Genomic DNA, 22,552 nt, shown 5'->3' with positions numbered 1-22,552 from the left:
TACTATCTCTGAGCAAACCTGAGCTCTGCTCAGTCCACACAGAGACAAGGTAACATTAGGGGGCACTGTTGTGCCACCTGAGAGCCAGCCCCCTCACAATCACAGCACAGGAGGAGGAGAACCAGGGGGGTGATACTGCATGATGGAACAGCCACTGCGGGATCCGCAAGTGCAGAGAGACCCTACGTGCAGCACAACAGGAAACACACACACACACACACACACACACACAGCCAGTCAATGAAAAGCACCAATTGTCTAATTGTCTAAGTCTAAGACAATTCCATTTCAAGCCACACCGCAGTACTAACAACAATAAAAGTGATTTAAATGTGTAAATTGAATCCATGCATTCAAAATGTGATTGAATCAGAACATGGATTCATCACTACTATATTTTCCTTTGTTATTATGACAGCAGCTGAAGGTGAGTCGCTCCTGAGAGTCTAGAAGATGAAGCAATAATAAGAATAACAGGCCAGAGACATAGCGAGAAGGGAAATAGGCATCTGACTGTGTAGTGACAGCAGAGACATGTAGACTAAACACTGGGAGATTTTCCTCCCTGGTCAGATGTATGTGTAGATTCTGGCAAACCTCTCCCGAAACAAAACACACCATACATTTGAACAAAAATACACATTGAATAAGCTGGCGAGACACAGAACTTTTAAACACTCTGGAGTCTTAAATCAATCACAGACGACCAGCTATTTTGCTATTTATGGTGAAAAAATATTTAAAAGATATAAACACTAAACATCTTAACAACTTGAAGCATCTTTCTAACACTGACCATCTTATTAACGCTGAACATGTTAATTACACTGAACATCTAATGACCACTGAGAATCTTATTAACACTGAGCACCAAATGAACACTGAACATCTTTTCATCACTGGGCATCTTATCAACACTAAACACTGTATGACTACTGATCATCTTATTAACACTGAGCATTATTTAACCAAGTAAAAAAAGAAAAGCAGTTAAAGCTGAACATATGCTTCAGACATTGGGCCTCGGAATCTTTAAATGTCATCACTGTAGTATACGCAGCTCACAGGGAACATATGTAAAGCACAGCCAGTAAATCAGAGAAAGTGAGAAAGACAGAGACAGGGATAAGAGCATAGAGAGATAGAGGGAGTAAAGAGTGAGAGAGAGAAGGAGAGAGAAACAGAGGAGAACAAACACATTACACACACAGATGGCAGTACCTGGCATCTCTCAGTTTGCTCAAGTGTTAGGAAGACTCATCTTCTAAGACCAACATATCTAGACACTGCTGCTCCCTTTACTGAACACTAGACTATATAGAGATGCCCTCTCCTTTAATATCAACAGGCCCTCCAGTCTGTAAAGTGCTTCAATAACTCTAAGGCTTCAAAGGTGCCCACCATACGGTAATGTTGACCCCATTTCAATGTAAAGTATACGCTCTTGTAATACAAATAGCCTGTATGGAAGCTATTAATGAGTTTGTTTAGTGGGCCACAGTGCTCTGGGAGGACAAATGGAATGGTGGAGTATGGCTAGCTGAGTTCTAAAACACAAGCATATCCAGCCTGGTCTCTTTTTCAGGTAAACTGTTTTATGAAAATCTTTGACAGACAAATTGGTAAGATATATTACGTCAGGTGAAGTAATGTATCCTGAATACGTCAGGGGAAGTCATCTTAACCTTAATCCCAGTGTTGTGATACCTAACGTTAACTGAAATATTAAAATGCATTTATTACATATCGTAGCGACCATAGTGCCATTACTCGTCAGTCTAAATCAGATATTTCCGTATGGTGCAGGACGCAGCCTTGACGTTTTGGTGTAAATTCATAATATATGATATAGGGTTTTCCTAGCGATAATACGTTTTCCTAGCGTTCGCAACATATGCTTTACTAGTGTTTGTAAGATATGTTACGTTTTAGCCAACTTGTAACGTATTATAGATTTTGGTAGCGCTTTCTAATGTAACCTAACGTAACATAACATCATACGAAATCAGGTGCCATAGATTTTCATAAAATAGTTTATGAATTCCAATGAGACCAGGTTGGCATATCAAACACTAACCAATTTATAAAATTGTAGGCTCTTCAAAAATAACAAAAACGTATTTTTTTTTTTTTATGGAGAGTGAACATTTTAAAATGTAAATACGTTCGCTCCATGGTAGCGTGGGCTTCAGCGAGAAGCTGTTTGGCTGTCACTGGCCACTTACAGTTAGGAAGCAGGTGTTTTTGATTAGGCTAATAAACATTTCATTGCTGCTGGGTGGTAACATTTAAATAAAAACCAGCACTGAAACAAAACCTAGGCTTAAAGGATATTCACATCTTCTCATAGAGCATTTACCCAGGAGATCAACCACAAAATTTCGTACTTTCACTCAAATTATGAAACACGATGTACAACAACAGCTTGCCATCTTTCAGGTCAATCAGTGTATTTCTACTGTTGTGTCGTGTGAACTCAGTACAGAACAGCATGAGTATGATGTATTTTCAGTGGAAGAAGGTTAGAAGTGAATGCTTCGTTCAGCAGCAGCGTTGTGTTGTGGTATTCCCTCCTCCACACGGAGCAGTGGATCAGAGAAGAGAAAGACAGAGTGTTCTGCATTGCCCTCCTTCATTCTCCCAGAACCAGGGCGTCTACAACACTACGCTCTTTGTTAGCTAGTGCTCCACATTAAACGCTTCAGTACCAAGCCTCGCAGACCGCTTGCCTGCCTGCCTGAATCACTGGCTGTCCTGGTGGGCCAGTGTAAAAATATGGCTCAGGAGAAATGAAGCTTGTCAAGTGGACATGGGAGCTGGGCCTCGTGCTCATAGTGGCACACTGGGTCAAATGGTGTGGTAAAACCGTAATCTACTATAGGAAAGGTTGCTACCAGAGTTTCTGTCAGACAAGATGTAGAAAACACAAACTATGTCTCATAATATTTTAAGCACTCCGTATTTATGTCTTGAGAATGGGATAAAGATGAAGTTAACAACTTGTTTTTATATTATAACAAACTTAGCAGTTTCAACAATCAATGTTGAGATTTGTTGGTCATATAATTCACTAACAAGGCAACTTAAAAAGGCATGTCAAAACAGTTGTTTTTGGCAAATGTTGTTTTTATCTTTCTGAACTTCTGGGTTAGTTTGGTCAAGTTGCCATTTTTCCAGAGGGCTGTTCTGTTGGCAGTCTCCGCACCGGTGGTTGTGGTGTGCAGAGGTCATGTATAACAAATTCTTCACACTCTCTTTGTTGAGGGGAACCCTGGCCATCATTCAAATACAGAGAACGAAAGAGAAGAACTGAAAGAGAGGAGCGGGGAGGTGGGGAAAAGTGGAGAGGCCAGGTTTCCCAAAGGAAACAGGGAACTCTAACCATTTCAAAATGAAGGAAATTCAAGCCACATTGCTGCGAGCCAAAAGCCCTTGGAATGGGCCGCAGGAAGCCTGACCTTTGGGGCCGTCTGCTATTTGAGCCTGAGGCTTCGGGGCCTGGCCTTTTCTCAAGAGAGCCGTCAGCAGGCCTCAGCTTTCCTTCCCTATTCTATTCATTAGCCATGCTTTATGATTCAGCTTCCTCTGAGCCACACAAGGGCTCCCTGAGGAAACACGCTGCCTGCCTGCCTGCCTGCCTGCTGGAAAGAAAAAAGAGAGCAAGAGAGACGGAGGGAGGGAGACAAAAAAAAAAAGCAACAAGGAGGTCATAGGCCTCAGCCGGGGCCTGCTCACAGCAGCTGTGAAATCCTCCCGTTTCCTCGCCAGGCCCAGTGCAGGGAGGGATGGAGGCGGCTGGGGCTGTGGAGCCCCACCAACGGAGTGTTAACTCCCCAAACAGCCACACGCACATTCATAATTCTGAGATTTAGGGAAGGCCAAATTACAAATTACACCACTGTTTGTTTTTAAAAGTTCCTTAACTTCCCAGAACACGTCAGACTTATTGGCTGCATAAATCTCCTGACAATGCCAAAGAGGATGGAGAGTTGAAGGGGAAAAAAAAACTAAGCCTGCATTTACTGAAACATTTGCTGTAGTGGGGAAAATTTATTTGCTGTCACTACAGAGAAATACGTTAAAATGTTAGCCATTTGAAATGTCCCCATCAGTAGCCTAACACTTAACAATATTGCAAATCTCATTTACATGTTTTCCCAAATAGGAGCCTAATTATGAAAAACGTTTTATAAGTATTGAAAGCGTTCCTACAAAATTTTTCACAATGAGGCCAAATTAGTTCTGGCTCCAACTTTGCAGCTGGCTGGGTAGAGAAGTAATCAACAAAATGACCTTCAGCCATGAATTTATGGAAGGCATTGATCAGTTAAGGATGTGATTTCACCGAGACAGAAAGGTCAGAAATTACCGACATTCAATTAACCTCATTTAGTAAATACCGCTGACAGACCAATTTCCCAGTGCTTTATATCAAACGATCCGTCTGTGCACAGCCGTACCTTTGATCTAAAGCTCTTATTGCATGCTTTGCATTCCTGAACACTGAGCTAGATATTTCCAAATGGAGGAGGAGGGGGAAATCATTTTGTGTAGGTTTGTGAGGACAAAACCATAACAAAATGCCAAAAAGAAACCCAAGCAGAAACCCAGTTCCTGGCCCCTGTCAAACATTTATCTGGGTAATGCAGACTACAAACAAACAAGCTATGCTGTTTGAGTGAGTCCTACCTACACCTACAAACAAAGCCTACTGTACACTACCCCCACTCATTCCATGAGTCATATTCCATTTTGTGCTACAAATGGATACTGTTTGACTTGTGATGCTCCAATGGTACAGCCCACCTGCAACCGGCCATCCATGGGGGATGTTGCCCAGGGCTGTTCAGTCTGGACCACTAGGGAGGGCATTGGGTGGTCATGAAATTAATCAACACTGCACTTCCCAAAGCAGCCAGGTGGTGTCATTCATCAGAGCAGGAGAGGGAGCTAACAGAGACAGAGGCACGCAGTGGTAGGGGGTGGGGGTGGTGGGTGCATGTTGGCTGGCACAGACAACTAAGCTCTTAATTACCCTGGCAGGCCTGCTGTGTCCCCGCCCGCCCACCCCCCACCTTCCCACACCACCCGGAACACACTCCTGTTCATTTGTGGCCTGGGTCGGTGTTCCATCACTGTCACCATGCTCTGACACCTCCTGTCGTCCTCCAGTGTCACCCGGTGGCCTGCACCCCCTCCCGAACCCCTCCTATCACTACCTCCTGTAACCTCCTCCTCATAGCCTCCTCCACCACCTACCCTTCTCCTCTATAGCCACCAAGCAGACTATAATTCTTTGTCATTCATATTACATCAGGTCGGGAGTAGCTACGGCTTTGATAGATATTTCCCTCAGCAACACCCACTCAGGCCCAAACGTACAATCATCCCCCAACCGTAACATCGCTGCTCTTCTCAGTCACTCAGCATTTGGTATATCTGAGCCTTGTGTCAAGTGTATTGGACTGCTAATCTAGACTTTTACATTATGATTATGAATTTTACATAGACATGGAGGATATGTGTACTGTGTCAGTAGAACCACACAGTCTTGACTGTACCATAACAGGAGATCCACACAGTCCTGACTGTACTGCGTCAGGAGAACCCCCCAGTCCTGACTGTACTGCGACAGTAGAACCACACAATACTGACTGTACCGCGTCAGGAGAACCCCCCAGGCCTGACTGTACCGCGTCAGGAGAACCCCCCAGTCCTGACTGTACCGCGACAGGAGAACCCCCCAGTCCTGACTGTACTGTGACAGGAGAACCCCCCAGTCCTGACCATACCGCGACAGGAGAACCCCCCCAGTCCTAACCATACCGCGACAGGAGAACCCCCCCAGTCCTGACCATACCGCGACAGGAGAACCCCCCCAGTCCTGACCATACCGCGACAGGAGAACCTCCCAGTCCTGACCATACCGCGACAGGAGAACCCCCCAGTCCTGACCATACCGCGACAGGAGAACCCCCCAGTCCTGACCATACCGCGACAGGAGAAAGGCTGTGGGCGTTGTCCTACAGCAGCTAACATGACGGCAGTCCTGGGACGACCGTGGCTGCCGCACTGTTTCGGCCATGCATGACTGACCTGCCTGCCAACCACGGCACTACAACAGGGACACCAAATTAATTATCTTCGTCCTCTGCTCTGCGTTCGTTCGTCCTTCTTTTACTCCTCCTCTGCTCCACAAGCTTAATGACCTCCCGAGTGGTAGTTTATCATAAGCTGCAGAGCATTTTCCCCACACTGTCAGACATAGGCAGGCTGGGAGAGAGGGAGAACACCCTGCTAGTCAGACAGATAGGCAGGCTGGGGGGAGGGGGTGGGGTGGGCAGTCAAAACAGGTGTGGGACAGCAAGATTACAACCCCCCTGTTAGATATCCAGCCTCCCTCACCTAGAACATCATTAACATAGTAATGCATTCCACAGAGTGTCCGTGCAAAATGGAGTCGTCCACCCTGAACACACACAGCTCGTTTAGCCCCCAGCTTCATTTTCACAGCCAGCCATGTTACGGGAGGGTATAGTATGTGTGTGTTTGCAGGGCAGTGACATTCTGGGAATTTCAGGTGATGCTGATTGATTGGGTTAATGAACTCACTGACATGAAGGGAGGGAGGCAACAAACTAGTTGATGGCTCAGCTGTTAATTTACAGAGTCTCACAAAAGTGAGTACACCCCTAACAAGTTAGCAACTATTTGATTATATATTTTCATGGGACAACACTGAAGAAATGACACTTTGGTACAATGTAGTGAGTGTACAGCTTGTATAAGTGTACATTTGCTGTCCCCTCAAAATAACACAACACACAGCCATTAATGTCTAAACCGCTGGCAACAAAAGAGAGTACACCCCTAAGTGCATATTCGAAATGCCCAGTCTATACACACTTTTAAGTAATTGCTAAAGACGCACCTTTTTACTCTGGCTTTTAATCTTAGCTGAGTTGGCATTAAATGTCTGTGCTACTATTATGTCTGTGTCTTATGAGTATCTACATAATTTTTACCTGTACATTTTATATATTTTGTATACTTTGTTATTTTGTCCTGTATAGCACTTTGGTCAACGATAGTTGTTTTAAATGTGCTTTATAAATAAAGTTGACATTGACAAGTGAAAATGTCCAAATAGGGCCTAAAGTGTAAATATTTTGTGTGGCCACCGTTATTTTCCAGCACTGCCTTAACCCTCTTGGGCATGGAGTTCACCAGAGCTTTACAGGTTGCCACTGGAGTCCTCTTCCACTCCTCCATGACGACATCACGGAGCTGGTGGATGTTAGAGAACTTGCACTCCTCCACCTTCCATTTGAGGATGCCCCACAGATGCTCAATAGGGTTTAGGTCTGGAGACATGCTTGGCCAATCCATCACTTTTACCCTCAGCTTCTTTAGCAAGGCAGTGGTCGTCTTGGAGGTGTTTGGGGTCGTTATCATGTTGGATTACTGCCCCGAGGCCCAGTCTCTGAAGGGAGGGGATCATGCTCTGCTTCAGTATGTCACAGTACATGTTGGCATTCATGGTTCCCTCAATGAACTGTAGCTCCCCAGTGCCGGAGCACCCATGCAGCCCCAGACCATGATACTCCCACCACCATGCTTGACTGTAGGCAAGACCTGGTTGCTGCCACACACGCTTGACACCATCTGAACCAAATAAGTTTATCTTGGTCTCATCAGACCACAGGACATGGTTCCGGTAATCCATGTCCTCAGCCTGCTTGTCTTCAGCAAACTGTTTGCGGGCCTTCTCATGCATCATCTTTAGAAGAGGCTTCCTTCTGGGACGACAGCCATGCAGACCAATATGATGCAGTGTGCGGAGTATGGTCTGAGCACTGAGAGGCTGACCCCCCACCCCTTCAACCTCTGCAGCAATGCTGGCAGCACTCATAGGTCTATTTCCCAAAGAAAACCTCTGGATATGATGCTGAGCATGTGCACTCAACTTCTTTGGTCGACCATGGCGAGGCCTGTTCTGAGTGGAACCTGTCCTGTTAACCGCTGTATGGTCTTGGCCACCGTGCTGCAGCTCATTTTCAGGGTCTTGGCAATCTTCTTATAGCCTAGGCCATCTTAATGTAGATCAACAATTCTTTTTTTCAGATCTTCAGGGAGTTATTTGCCATGAGGTGCCATGTTGAACTTCCAGTGACCAGTATGAGGGAGTGTGAGAGCGATAACACCAAATGTAACACACATGCTCCCTATTCACACATGAGACCTTGTAACACTAAAGAGTCACATGACACCGGGGAGGGAAAATGGCTAATTCGGCCCAATTTGGACATTTTTACTTAGGGGTGTACTCTCTTTGGTTGCCAGCTGTTTAGACATTAATGGCTGTGGGTTGAGTTATTTTGAGGGAACAGAAAATGTACACTGTTATACAAGCTGTACACTCATGACTTTACATTGTAGCAAAGTATAATTTCTTCAGTGTTGTCACATGAAAATATATAATCAAATATTTGCAAAAATGTGAGGGGTGTACTCACTTTTGTGAGTTACTGTACACCGATCAGCCATAACATTATGACCACTTGCCTAATATTGTGTAGGTCCCCCTTTTGCTGCAAAAACAGCCCTGACCTGTCGAGGCATGGACTCCACTAGAGCTCTGAAGGTGTGCTGTGGTATCTGGCACCAAGACGTTAGAAGCAGATCCTTAATATCCTGTAAGTTGTGAGGTGGGGCCTCCATTGATCAGACCTATTAGTCCACTGCAGACCGGGAACAGCACAAGGGCTGCAGTTTTGGAGATGCTCTGACCCAGTCGTCTAGCCATCACAATATGGCCCTAGTCAAAGTCGCTCCGATCCTTACGCTTGCCCATTTTTTCTGCTTCTAACATCAACTTTGAGGACAGAATGTACACTTGCTGCCTAATAAATCCCACCCGCTGACAGGTGCCATGCTAATGAGATTAACAGTGTTATTCACTTCACCTGTCAGTGGTCATAATGTTATGGCTGATGGGTGTATCAGTGTTATTCACTTCACCTGTCAGTGGTCATAATGTTATGGCTGATGGGTGTATCAGTGTTGTTCACTTGACCTGTCAGTGGTCATAATGTTATGGCTGATGGGTGTATCAGTGTTATTCACTTCACCTCTCAGTGGTCATAATGTTATGGCTGACGGGTGTATCAGTGTTATTCACTTCACCTGTCAGTGGTCATAATGTAATGGCTGATCGATGTATATACGGTGTAGTTTGTAATAAAACATTTGGGACAAGCCAATACACTGTCATTATCTATTCTAGATGTAGTCCATCTACTTACTAATACTACTATTGAACCAAAGGATTAGTGAGTAATACTTTAAAATATTTGGGTAATGTCACAGAGCTGGTTAAATTGCTGTAAAATCTGATGTTGAAGCATGAAAATATAGTCCAAATTTGTCCAATGTAAGAAGCTCAGAAGGTGTAGTATAACCAGTTTGAAACTTATACGCTATAGCAGATTGTGAAATGAGTTAAAATCCATATTTACATGACCAAATAAAATGATATGCACTGGCAATTATGTTTATAAAGAAGATGCAATAAAATCTAAATTATGTAAATTATGTAATAAATATAAATATATACGTGAACAATTTGGCTTTTAAAAAGTACAAGCTACATTAAACGATAATGACTTGACAAATAAATCACGAAGGGGAAGAGAATTAAGATGGAATATTAGCTATAAGATAGAAAGAAAAACACATATCCATAGCATATTTATCTGAGTTGATTAGTATAGTAAAAGGAAAATATTTCCTATCAAATAACCATGCCAGGTTGGAAGATTAAAGGGCGATTTGTCTATTTGATTACAAGATTAGCAGATTATGCCTCAACGCGGTGTCAATTACTGTTGAATAATTAATGAATAGTCAGAGGAGACAATCTTTTTAAAAGACTAACTATTTATAAAAGACTACTTTTAAAGCAAGTGAGCAATGAAAACATATTGAAGAAAGTCCACACATCAAACCGTTTTCATTTACTAAAGTATTTAAGGATGTATTAAAAGCGAAAAAAAACGAATAAGAATATTAACAAGTGTTGATTAACAACAGAGGTTTATAACCAATATGAAAATGTATGCTTTTTGGGGATTTTCCTTTGCATAAAAAAAATTATTTTCCACTGGTCTCGCTGTTTTTCAACTACTGTCACAGCCCTATGTGTGAGCGGGTGTGAGAGAATGTGGGTGTGTGTGTGTGTGTGTGTGTGTGTGGGGGGGGGGACGGTTGGAAACAACTCCTTGGTCTTCCTCTCCCTAGCAACAGCAAAGGGTAAGTAAACGCATAGAGAGTGAGTCTTGAGCTTTGTGTAAAAAATGACCCTGCATCTGAGCTACCACTTTCCGTCACCCCCCACCCGTCAAGCCCATCCCTCCCTGCAGTTGAGGAGCAGTTGCTAGCTCTTATCATGGCCGCCTGTCAGTTTAGTATACAAATTAGCAGTCTATCAGGGGAGTGCAGGGGCCCGTTTCATCAGCATGAGAAGGGCAGAGGCACACATCGCATTAAAGCCCCATGCAGCCAGAGACAGGCAGGGTCACAAATCACAGAGGCAGCAGCCCCTGGGGGGGCCGCCGAGCGGGTCACAGTAACCAGATAAGGAGAAATGAGGAAAACGGACATGACATATCACAGTACCGGCCCCAGACCCATTTTGCTACCTGGAGGGGAGGAACATGGGAGAGGGAGGGGCGTGACAAATGAAAACCACAACGGGGGGAAAGTGAACACACGGAAAAGGCAGCAAAAGGAGAAACTGCTATGAGAGGGCATGAAATGACACACTGAGGTGCTTCAATCAGATTACCTGATACATTCTTGGTGAATTAGGGAACTGGTAAGAGCTATCGGTGCCAGTTAAGTGAACCTGTGCATTGATATTCCTGTTTCACATTTCAACGGAGATAAAGCGCTGAGAACGGCTTTCATTAAACTGCATAATGCACCGAGCCACATGCTAAATTAGCCTAATAAAGGAAAGACAGACAAAATCATCTAAGCTATCACTATCCATTTAACTCAATTAGCCCCATGCTGGATCTGGGTCTAAAACAAGCAGTAGCATAACATTTGGCTAGCTAGGCCCAGCCATGTACTATACAGCACAAACTCACAGACCTGAGAAGTAGGGCTGGTTAAAAGGCGTTATAGTGCAGTTTTGGTACTTTAATAAAGGAATCCTCCTAGACCGGACTGGTTCTCTAAATGGGCTGGGTGAAGGAGCTGGGGGAAGATGTCTATGGAGGGTGGTGGAAGCGGGAGAGGGAGAGACAGCCTGGTAGGAGACAATAAGGAGTTTGATTCCAAATTGTCTAACCAGTGCACTAAATTCGACTGTGTGAGTCCCATTTCGTACGTGAGCAACGCCCGGGCGACCCGGCACAATTCAAAACTGACAGGCCTTCATAATGCCACGACCTGTACAGTAGGTCCAATAAGGACCAGGCCATCCCTAAGTGGCCGTCCTTCGTTGCCTGCTCTCTCAGTCTCTCCTCGTCCGTGTAGGTGTCCGGCCATCCTGTCCTCTCAGACTCGCATCCATTTTCTGTTGTAGCTCTGCTCAACGCGGACAATAACTCAAATAGCCCAACATTATGACCATAGCCTTGGGTGTGCGACACGCATCCTCTCCCAGGGGCTGTCTTCGCCCGCCGACATCAGCCACAGCCCAAACTGAACCCTACCGCCGTTCAACGCACCTTAGAGCTCAAGAGGCCCTGGTGAAAAGTAGTGCACTATCTGGGCAAAAGAGTGTCACTGGTGACCCGGCCCTGATGGCCCTGCAGCTGGGTGAGGGGAGCTGGCGGCTGCATAGTTGGTAGTCAGACCGCCTCTCGTCTCACTGCAGTGTGTTAAAGGAAAGTGGCGCCGCTCAATAGAACTCATTTTGCCCTTGTTTTCCTTCCAACCGGAACAATGTCTAAGTGAGTCATCCAGAAGTGTACCTCAGGCTACAAACTAAGTTACATTCCTCCTTGACGTTGACTGTAGAAGCTTTAGCTTTGACGTGAAGGAATGTGCCTAAAAGGAAAACCTCAGATCCTCTGGATGTTCAAAATAAAAGGCGATAACAAGGAAAATGTGACCCTCCTCCACCTCTTCCCTCCGCCCACGCCTTGTTGCTCCAACGTTCAGGGAGGCCTTCTCAGCAGGAGAACAAAGGTCCCGGCTGACACCACATTTAACTCAGTGGTAACCCACGGTATGCACCTCCGAGCACGGAGGACAGCTTTAATGAGAAGGAGTGCGCAATGGCGCGGCACATTCTCACCCCAGCCATGCCACGACGTTAAGTAACACGAATCATTCCCAACTCTCTTCTAACACAAATAAATGTATTACAAAAGCACGGCAGAGCAGGGATCCAGAGGGGAGCTGACTGTGGGTGGGTTACTGCCGGAACCACAGATTCACACACTCCTCCTTGGTCTCACTATGGACTCAACAAATGCTGTATACATACCATGGACTTACAGTTATTAAAAATAAAACGTGCGAGAACGAGCAGGACGTACACAAATAATATCTGGCACACAAAAGGACATATGTTACTGTGACCTTTGGCATGTTGCACTGCAATTCTAGTCTTGAACTGCAGTAGGGTTACAACTGCAGTCCTGGCTAGCTACTGTAACCCACCAGATCCCCCCCTGACCTTTAGCCTGTCAGCAAGGCTCTACACTCTCACACGGGGCTGGAATTTCTGGGGGACCAGAGTGCGTAACAGTAACAGCATTACCCAACTGCCACAGCAGCAGAATTCACTGGGGGATTTAGGAATTCAACCCAGGATCCTGCTCATATGTCAGCCACCGGTGTGAAAGCAGCCCAGGCTCTCACAGGATCAATACAGACACTTGTCTGACAGCTGGCGGAGATGGGGGGGGTGGGGGCAGGAATGGGCGGAGAGGGGAGGGCTTATCAACAACTTTCGTATCTGATATGTAAGCACAACACAAAGGTAGCTGCCCTGTCGTACAAGAGGTAACTGTTTGGACCAGCGATTTTATGTGTGCCCCCTTTCTGTTGGTTGAAATCCATCCATGTTCACCAACCTGAGTGTTTACCAGTGGACAAAACCACATCACAAATCAATGTCTCCAGGCAATGAATGACAGGATTATAAGACTTGGAGCTGGGGGGGTGGGGGCCAGGGACTGGCAAGTCCCGGCCAACATGACTCCCCCCATGCCGGCCCCTTACCCCCCCCCCCCCATGGACACAGACATAGTATGCGCTATATAGAGGAGGCTCAGACCTAAGCCCCTGTTCATGTTGGAAAGGGACGTGGCACGTTAAGTGGAATTTACTTTTAAAGCAGACACCGGACCTCGGGTTACTGGCAGCTGAAACTCCAACCTCTCTGGGAGGCCTCCCTACGAGGCCAGGCAGGACACCCAACGCCCAGGCAGCCCTTTAGAAATACTTCTCCTACCCTCAGCTGTCCTTAAAAATAGAGGGAGAGAATGGAGGTTGGGGCGAGTAGGGCTCAGCGCACCTTTATCCCGCTTCCTTACATCTCCATGTGGATGAGGGAAAAGACATCCACCATTGCCAAACATGGTAACGTGCCGATATCATCAGCTGAGGAGGAAGAGGCCGGGCAGCCTGTTTCTGGGGGAGGGCGAGGTGATCCACGCTTGGTTGCCTCCCGAGGCTTTAGTGACGCTCATCCTTTATTTAGAGTATGGCATGGCTTTTATTGATGTCTCCGTTCCACTCATGACTGCAGTATATAACACGCCTGGGGCCCTCAAGTCTGGGAGGGTTGATTAGGGGCATGTTACTAGTTCACAAAGTGGACAGGTGTGTCTCAAATGGCACTCTATTCCCTGCATAGTGCACTCATTTGAAATCAGAGAATTGGGCATGCAAATTTCCCACACAGTGTGTTATTTTCCAATGTCATTCCTCTCCCACGACACACTGTATTGTGGTAGTGCTCCTCTGTCAATGACTTACTCCAGATGTGTACCCTATGAGGGCTCGACGTGTTAAAATAGACATGGTAGCACATCACACTGAATACCTTGAGCTTTGCTCGCAGTTGTGGAGGTAACCGTGGTCAACCATGGTCTGATCTCCGGTGTGGAGGTAACCGTGGCCAACCATGGTCTGATCTCCGGTGTGGAGGTAACTGTGGCCAACCATGGTCTGATCTCCTGTGTGGAGGTAACCGTGGCCAACCATGGTCTGATCTCCGGGGTGGAGGTAACTGTGGCCAACCATGGTCTGATCTCCGGGGTGGAGGTTACCGTGGCCAACCATGGTCTGATCTCCGGGGTGGAGGTTACCGTGGCCAACCATGGTCTGATCTCCGGTGTGGAGGTTACCGTGGCCAACCATGGTCTGATCTCCGGTGTGGAGGTTACCGTGGCCAACCATGGTCTGATCTCCGGGGTGGAGGTTACCGTGGCCAACCATGGTCTGATCTCCGGTGTGGAGGTAACTGTGGCTAACCTTGGTCTGCTCTCCGTAGGGCCAGGGAGATGAGGGATGCCAAAGCGACAACTGCAGAGGCCTTGTGAGAGAGCTTATGATTCAGACTTTCACACTAGTGTGTAACCTCACCCTGGTCCCCGGTCGGCCCTCAGTCATTACCACAGACCTGACCTTGTGACAAAACACACAGGTCTCAATGGGCTTTAGTTACACAGCACTCATTGTCCCATGCTCAATGAGAATCAGTGATGGACTCAACAACAGGCAGACACACATAACTACCTAAACTGCTGACGCATGTACAGTAACTAATCAGCCACAGAAACTACAGACTAGCAGAAGGTCCTATACGCTGCACATATCACATGTATTTCTATGGCTACACCACAAACATAGTGAGAATAGTTTACTATGTATAAACTAATCTCACACAAGCTTTGGTGGACCTCTGTGCTGGCAACCCTAGATACACTTATCTCTGAGCAGGAAGGAGAACTTGTAGAGGAATTTGGATCTGGTAACCATCAACCAACGAACCACAAATCCTTGGACTGATTCAACAGGGGAGGAGAATGCTATGCCATGGGTTTCACTTTACTTTCATGGATAAAGTAGATAGGAAAGATTTACAACCTCTTCAAAAAGCATTATAAGCAGTCTGCACTGCCAAGTTATGCTGAGCAATGTTCACTCTGGATTAAAATATAATGAAGCAAGTAGATGCAACTTTGTCTTACATGTGACTCTCTCAATTATTAACGCAGAAAAGAAACAACAACAGGCAGACAGATTCCCCAGAGCAAACATCACATTTTTTCATGGCTGCTCATGATGGCTGCAATGAATATCTTAGCAGTCGTTTAAAGCTTTGTTTCCTCTGGCCTCTCAGGGTAACAGGAGTGAACTTAATGGATGAAGAGGGAAAGAGACACCCATAGAAATATATATCCAGTGAAGAGGTCGGCTCCGGTATGCTGGCCTTCTAGGCAGAGTTCTTTTGACAATGCTAATCTTTTCTTTTTATTGGCCAGTCTGAGATATGGCTGTTTCTTAGCAACTCTGCCTATAAGGCCGGCATCCAGGAGTTGCTCCTTCACTGTTGACATTGAGACTGCAAGTACTATTTAATGAAGCTGCCACTGGCGGACCTGTAATGCGTCTGTTTCTCAAACTAGACACTAATTTATTTGTCATCTTGCCCAGTTGTGCACCGGAGCCTTCCACTCCTCTCTATTGTGGTTTGAGCCAGTTAAAACTGTTCTATGAAGGGTACATCGTTGCACAAGATCTTCAGTATCTTGGCAATTTCTCGCATGGAACAGCCTTCATTTCTCAGAACAAGAATAGACTGACGAGTTTCAGAGGCAAGGTCTTTGTTACTGGCCCAGAGGTGGTGTTTAGCGTTCTCTTCCATAGGTGCAAACCTTAGCCATGGAGCTAAAGGAGTGATGGTTGCTGATAATGGACATCTGTACTCCTAAGTATATAATCCATTAAAAATCAACCGTTTCCAGCTACAATAGCCATTTACAAATTTAAGAATGTCGACAGTGCACTTAAAATGGATGTTATTTTAACGGACAAACATTTTTCTATCGAAAACAAGGACATTTCTAAGTGACCCCTAACTTTTGAATGTTAATGTATACAGTGGGGAGAACAAGTATTTGATACCCTGCCGATTTTGCAGTGTTTCCCACTTACAAAGCATGTAGAAGTCTGTAATTTTTTCATAGGTACTCTTCAACTGTGAGTGACAAAATCTAAAACAAAAATCCAGAAAATCACATTGTATGATTTTTAAGTAATTAATTAGCATTTCATTGCATGACATAAGTATTTGATACATCAGAAAAGCAGAACTTAATATTTGGTACAGAAACATTTGCAATTACAGAGATCATACGTTTCCTGTAGTTCTTGACCAGGTTTGCGCACACTGCAGCAGGGATTTTGGCCCACTCCTCCATACAGACCGTCTCCAGATCCTTCAGGTTTCGAGGCTATCGCTGGGCAATACGGACTTTCAGCTCCCTCCAAAGATTTTCTATTGGGTTCAGGTCTGGAGGCTGGCTAGGCCACTCCAGGACCTTGAGATGCTTCTTATGGAGCCACTCTTTAGTTGCCCTGGCTGTGTGTTTCGGGTCGTTGTCATGCTGGAAGACCCCAGCCATCTTCAATGCTCTTACTGAGGAAAGGAGGTTATTGGCCAAAATCTTGCGATACATGGCCCCATCCATCCTCCCCTCAATACGGTGTAGTCGTCCTGTCCCATTTGCAGAAAAGCATCCCCCAAGAATGATGTTTCCACCTCCATGCTACACGGTTGGGATGGTGTTCTTGGGGTTGTACTCATCCTTCTTCTTCCTCCAAACACAGCGGGTGGAGTTTAGACCAAAAAGCTCAATTTATGTCTCATCAGACCACATGACCTTCTCCCATTCCTCCTCTGGATCATCCAGATGGTCACTGGCAAACTTCTGACAGGCCTGGACATGCGCTGGCTTGAGCAGGGGGACCTTGCGTGCAATGCAGGATTTTAATCCATGACGGCGTAGTGTGTTACTAATGGTTTTCTTTGAGACTGTGGTTCCAGCTCTCTTCAGGTCTTTGACCAGGTCCTGCCATGTAGTTCTGGGCTGATCCCTCACCTTCCTCATGATCATTGATGCCCCACGAGGTGAGATCTTGCATGGAGCCCCAGACCGAGGGAGATTGACCTTCATCTTGAACTTCTTCCATTTTCTAATAATTGCGCCAACAGTTGTTGCCTTCTCTCCAAGCTGCTTCCCTATTGTCCTGTAGCACATCCCAGCCTTGTGCAGGTCTACAATTTTATCCCTGATGTCCTTAGACAGCTCAGTGGTATTGGCTATTGTCGAGAGGTTGGAGTTTGTTTGATTGAGTGTGTAGACAGGTGTCTTTTATACAAGTAATGAGTACAAACAGGTGCAGTTAATACAGGTAAGGAGTGGAGAACAGGAGGGCTTCTTAAAGAAAAACTAACAGGTCTGGTTGGTAGGTGATCAAATACCTATGTCATGTAATAAAATGCTAATTAATTATTTAAAAATCATATAATGTGATTTTCAGGATTTTTGTTTTAGATTCCATCTCTCACAGTTGATGTGTACCTACGATATAAATTACTGTAACTGTAATCCGTTATGTTACCAGCCAAAATATTGTAATCGGATTACAAATACTTTTGAAAGAATAGTTGCGCGAAATAATTCTTTTAATTAATTGTTTTAAGAACATTGTTATTTCAACCCAAATAAGAGTTGTGCGCCTCAATTACTGCATGTGTGATTATGTGCACAAAGGTGGGCGGGCATAACCAGATTAGATGAAGCACTTGTTTAATATTCTCTGGTTTGGGCTGGTAAAAGTGAGTCTATGATAATATTAGCCGACCCACATAAAATCTACTATCGATGCATTTTTCTCAGTACAATGATAGGTGATACCTGGTGTTTTATCTTTTTCAGATAGTTCTTGTTTAGAAGATTAGGCAACTATTTGACAGATAGCTGTAACATGGCGCTGCCTTCAAGATAAACATTATATGGAAGTAATCACAACATTTGAGGTGGAAAGGTGTGTCGGGAAGCACTCTGGATGACGATTTGCATTTGATGCAACCACCTCAGCCTGGTCTCGGGGGTGTATGCAAACTATTTCACGTAAATATTTGACAGCAGAATTCGTGAGACATATTTGAGACACTGTCTGGTAGTTGCTCATATTTCATGTTTTGTGTGAATTCATAAAATATGATACATTTGAGTAGTGTTCATAATGTATCATACGTTTTGGTAGCGTTCGTAATATATGATACATCTTAGTAGCGTTTGTAATGTGTCATACGTTTTGGTAGCACGTTGTAATGTAACCTAAAGTAATATATCAGGCGTCACAAATGTTCCTATTATATATTACATATTTCCCTGAGACCACATTGCAACTCCATTACAGGTAGGTCATGTGATTCTGCATGCTTTGGATCTCAGAACAGTTCAGTCATTGGTTAATCCATGACTGCTGACGACATTAACTTTAAGCTAAGAGTGCAGGTGCACATCACAGTTTGTTTCTGTAACTGGGTTTTGAAAATCCATCGCTAGTAGCCCTAATAATCACCGTTTACGTGTTCACAGTTTTGAAATTGCGTTCACATGCCTGGGGTTTCTGCAACATTTCGACAATGTTTGTGGTTGTGGAGCAAAACATCAGACTACTGCTAATCACGTGTACGCGCGAAAATCTACAGATACCTTGATTTTTATATACAATAATGTCAATACCCTTTTTGAGAAATAAAAAACATGAATAAAAATAACAGAATAGGTTAACATATCCTTAGACTTTGGGTTACGTTCAGATAAAAAGGTCAGATTCTGTTATTGGATTAACTGGAATGACTGAATATCTGACAGACCTTTAGTGTGTAATGTAGAGATGTAGCCCGATCATATTAAGGTCGAAAGCAATTATTTTGAAACCCTTTCCAAAGGTACTATACACAACCTATAACGTAAAATGCAAATACTTTTTTTTTTGGCCAGCTATGTAAACTCTATTATTGATTGATCCCATAAAAGGTATTAAAATGCTTATATTCCTATTTGTCTTCCAATGCCACTGTGAATCTAAAAGTAATCAGATTACTCAGTAACATTAAACAAAAGTTACGTAGTAAATAGTAACATACCCCACCCTGTACATATATTCATAAACATATAGAGAGACCGGGAGATATATACCCACAAAGGGGAAGAGAGACATGCATATGCTCAGGTGACATATTAAGCCCTGCAGTGTATGCTCTAAGTCCCGTGGGTGTCACAGCCTTAGTCTCATCTCCACTCTAGTAGAGGCTATACTGACGTGTACATGCAATGCTGATGCTGATGACATACACAATATATGAAGAGGAGGGGGCAACCAGCTAATAACTCAACTGCACTGCCAACCTGTCAGTTGTTTCAGAACAATAAAAAAAATATATGTCCAGCCAGTAAACAAAACCTGCCTAATATAATTCCCAACAGGAAGTCTTCTAAGACTGTGACTTCTGTCGATGCACTTCATAACTGTCAGCTAATGAGTTGTGTTATTTACAAATTGCCTCTTGATTTTTTTTAAAGACCCTTAAGGTAATGACAGCCTTAGCCTGTGTTGCTGTGAGATAATTTCCACACCTCGTGTTGAATGCTTGAAGCTTCTCAGTGTAACTCAGGTGACACCTATTGGCTGTGTTGTGTGAATGAAAGCCGTCGAATGACAGACCGACGGGCAAATTCAAGGCAACAGCTCAAATCAATATTCTAAGTCCCCAAGCAAGATGTTTCCATAATATGTGAAAATCGTTGGATTACCAAGCCAATGCTAGGGGTGTTTGATACAAACACAGAGCATTCAGCATTACCTCAGCATTGTAGTAATAAAGTGAATTGTAGAGCCATTTATACGGAGCAGTGTTTGCATAGTATCATGTCTGTCGTTGTACAGAGGCATCTCTGTCAACGGCGGAGGGATATCCATTGTAAACAGGCCCTGGTGATATAAGGTTGATAATCCAGCCAACGTAGCCTAAGCACATCATCCTAGATCCCCATATCCCTCCAAAGAGCCCGGGTAAAATGAAACCCTGTGAGCCGCCCCAAACACAACAGAGCCAAGAGCTTCATCTACCTACAACTCATCTCCTCTGCACTCTATTCAAATCATACAGCTCTCTCTCACTCTCTCTCTTTCTCTCTCTCTCACTCTCTCGCTTGCTCTGCTCACACTGCTTAAAAGCTTTAACAGTGAGAGAGAGGGATTTAATCAAGTGTTAAAAGCTGTGAAACTGGGCGCAGCAGGGAGGGATGGTGGAGGGGTGGATGGGTGGGCGAGAGACCTGCTTCCAGGCAAGTCTTCCTCTTCTCCTCGTGCTTCTCTGCTTGTTATTCTCCCATAGCTCAAAGCCTGAATGGTTCTAGCTGGGATGGTTCTGGACCAGTCAGGGCCAGGGAGGGTTGAAGTACAGTTGGAGACTTGGAAGGTAACCAGAGAGGGAGGGTGGGGAGTGGGAGGAGGGTCAAGGCCCAACACACTTCCAAAACATTAAACTTTTTCTGCGTTTGACCCAGCCCTATCAGGTACTCTCTGAGGGGATGCCCTGCCTGCCACCCCCTACAGGTAATTGGAGTTTAGTGCACGCCCCATTGCACCCCTGTGCCTGCTTCTCTGACCCACACACACACACACACACGCTGACATCGCCTCTCACGCAGGCCGGCACCCACCAGTTTGATCGACAGACAGAGCAGAGAGCTGGCTGGGTGCCAATGGGGGTCAGGCCTTCTGGTGGTGGTGCCCTCCTCATTCCACAGATCAATACCTCCATACGCAATTAGGGTGAGCAGAACAGATGGGCTCACAGGCTGCAATGGCCTCCCAACACCACCCCTCACCAGCGCCAGCAGCACCCCCGACCCTAACTGGGGCCCAACCACATCAGGGACCCAACTACATCACCTGGCTGCCCGTGGTTCACGGCTGGTCCTCCTGGTATCGCCAAGAGATCACACTTGTCCAGACATGATTCCGTAGTCATTGGACATTGGGAATGGAGAGAGTAGGTGGTGCCTAGCTCCCACTGCATGCCCGCCTCCCAGTGCCCACCTCCCAGTGCCCACCTCCCACCAGGAGACGCTATGACAGCTATACTCAACCCCCAACTGCTAACAGGTGGCATGTCGCCTACAGCAATGTCATGACCCTCACACACACACACACACACACACACACACACAAACTCAGATCTCCAACTGCCCGGACCCAGGACAAAGCCCTGAGAGAGGCATATTCAGAGCACAAAGAGAGGGGGAAGGAAGGAAAAGAAAGAAAGAGGGAAAATCTCATCTGATCAAACGAATACACAAGTGACATGTCTGGTTTGGAGACATCCCTGTGTGGAGCGCTGAAAGGCCACGGACGCCTCCTCTCCTCAGCCGTGACCAACGAGCAGCGTGGGTAAGAAGGGAACGGAGGGGGAGAGGAGGAGGGAAGAGTTGTTGTCTGAGTCAGCCTTGGAGACAGGAGTGAGAGAGGCCCAATTATATTTCCCATCCCTCAGGAGCAGAGTGGGCCCCTCTGGCAGAGTGTTCTCCTTCTCTCAGCTCATAAATAAATGACAGGGCCGTTGGGGGCACGCGTTGCAGCCGCCTTCCCCTCGCATTACCCTACATATACATTTTTCACATTATTATTGTTACGTCGCCACCACTCTCCCTGAACCCGGGCCCAGTTGCAGAGTCCGCAAGAGCAGGAGGGTGACGGAGCCAAGGGGCCGAAGATGGGCAGGAGGCGGCTCGTGTCAAAGTCTGCGCGTTTAGCTGAAATTTTACACGTTCTCCAAACTGTCTGTTTCTCAGAGAAGGGAGCAGGGGGGAAAGTGCCTGGAATCAACCACGCATGTGTCACAGTCGCCGTTAGCTGGGTAGGAAACAACAGCCAAAGCTACAGAGCCACTGTGAGCTCTGCTCTTCTGAAAGCCATTACAGTAGCTTGTTGCTTTTCTCACTCTCCTATTCCCTCCCCATGCAATACAACACCCCCGTACTATTCACTGCCTCAGATAACAGATATATTACCTCTCCGAAATGGTTGTTCACTTTATATAAAAGTGCATTGAGTAATAATTAGTACATGACATAAATATACACAAATCAATGTTTTGCATCAAAATGCTAAAAGGAATAAGTCTTTGCGAAGTGGCACTTGAAATATCCAGTGTTTGTGCAGTGTAGTTCTGTGTAACGTATTCATCCATTGTGAGTGATTTGTTATTAAATGGTGAACCACTGTAGAATGTCACAAACACAAGAGAAACTTTGAATATTACAGGATGTTTGTGGGTGTTCTCTAATACTTATTTTGAGGGTCCACAATATGCAAAGTTTTCATCTCAATATCAAATAATTCCTTAGGTTCTTTTCAGTTGGAATGGTCCAAAAAAAAAAAATGTGTCTTAGCAACGAGCAGTTACGCGAGCAAGAATTTGATCAGCACTATCGAGGAG

At 45.2% G+C, this 22,552-nt stretch overlaps 1 protein-coding gene across 12 annotated transcripts in view; it reads right to left on the bottom strand.

The window, feature by feature from the left end:
- fbrsl1 (fibrosin-like 1) overlaps nucleotides 1-22,552 on the bottom strand; it is a 328,078-nt gene that overhangs the window by 39,400 nt on the left and 266,126 nt on the right. The window lies entirely within an intron of this gene.

This window comes from Esox lucius, chromosome 13 (assembly GCF_011004845.1).
Source record: "Esox lucius isolate fEsoLuc1 chromosome 13, fEsoLuc1.pri, whole genome shotgun sequence".
Taxonomy (NCBI): Eukaryota; Metazoa; Chordata; class Actinopteri; order Esociformes; family Esocidae; genus Esox; species Esox lucius.
The sequence above is the reverse complement of the archived record's forward strand: the minus strand, read 5'-3'. Positions and strand labels throughout refer to the sequence as shown.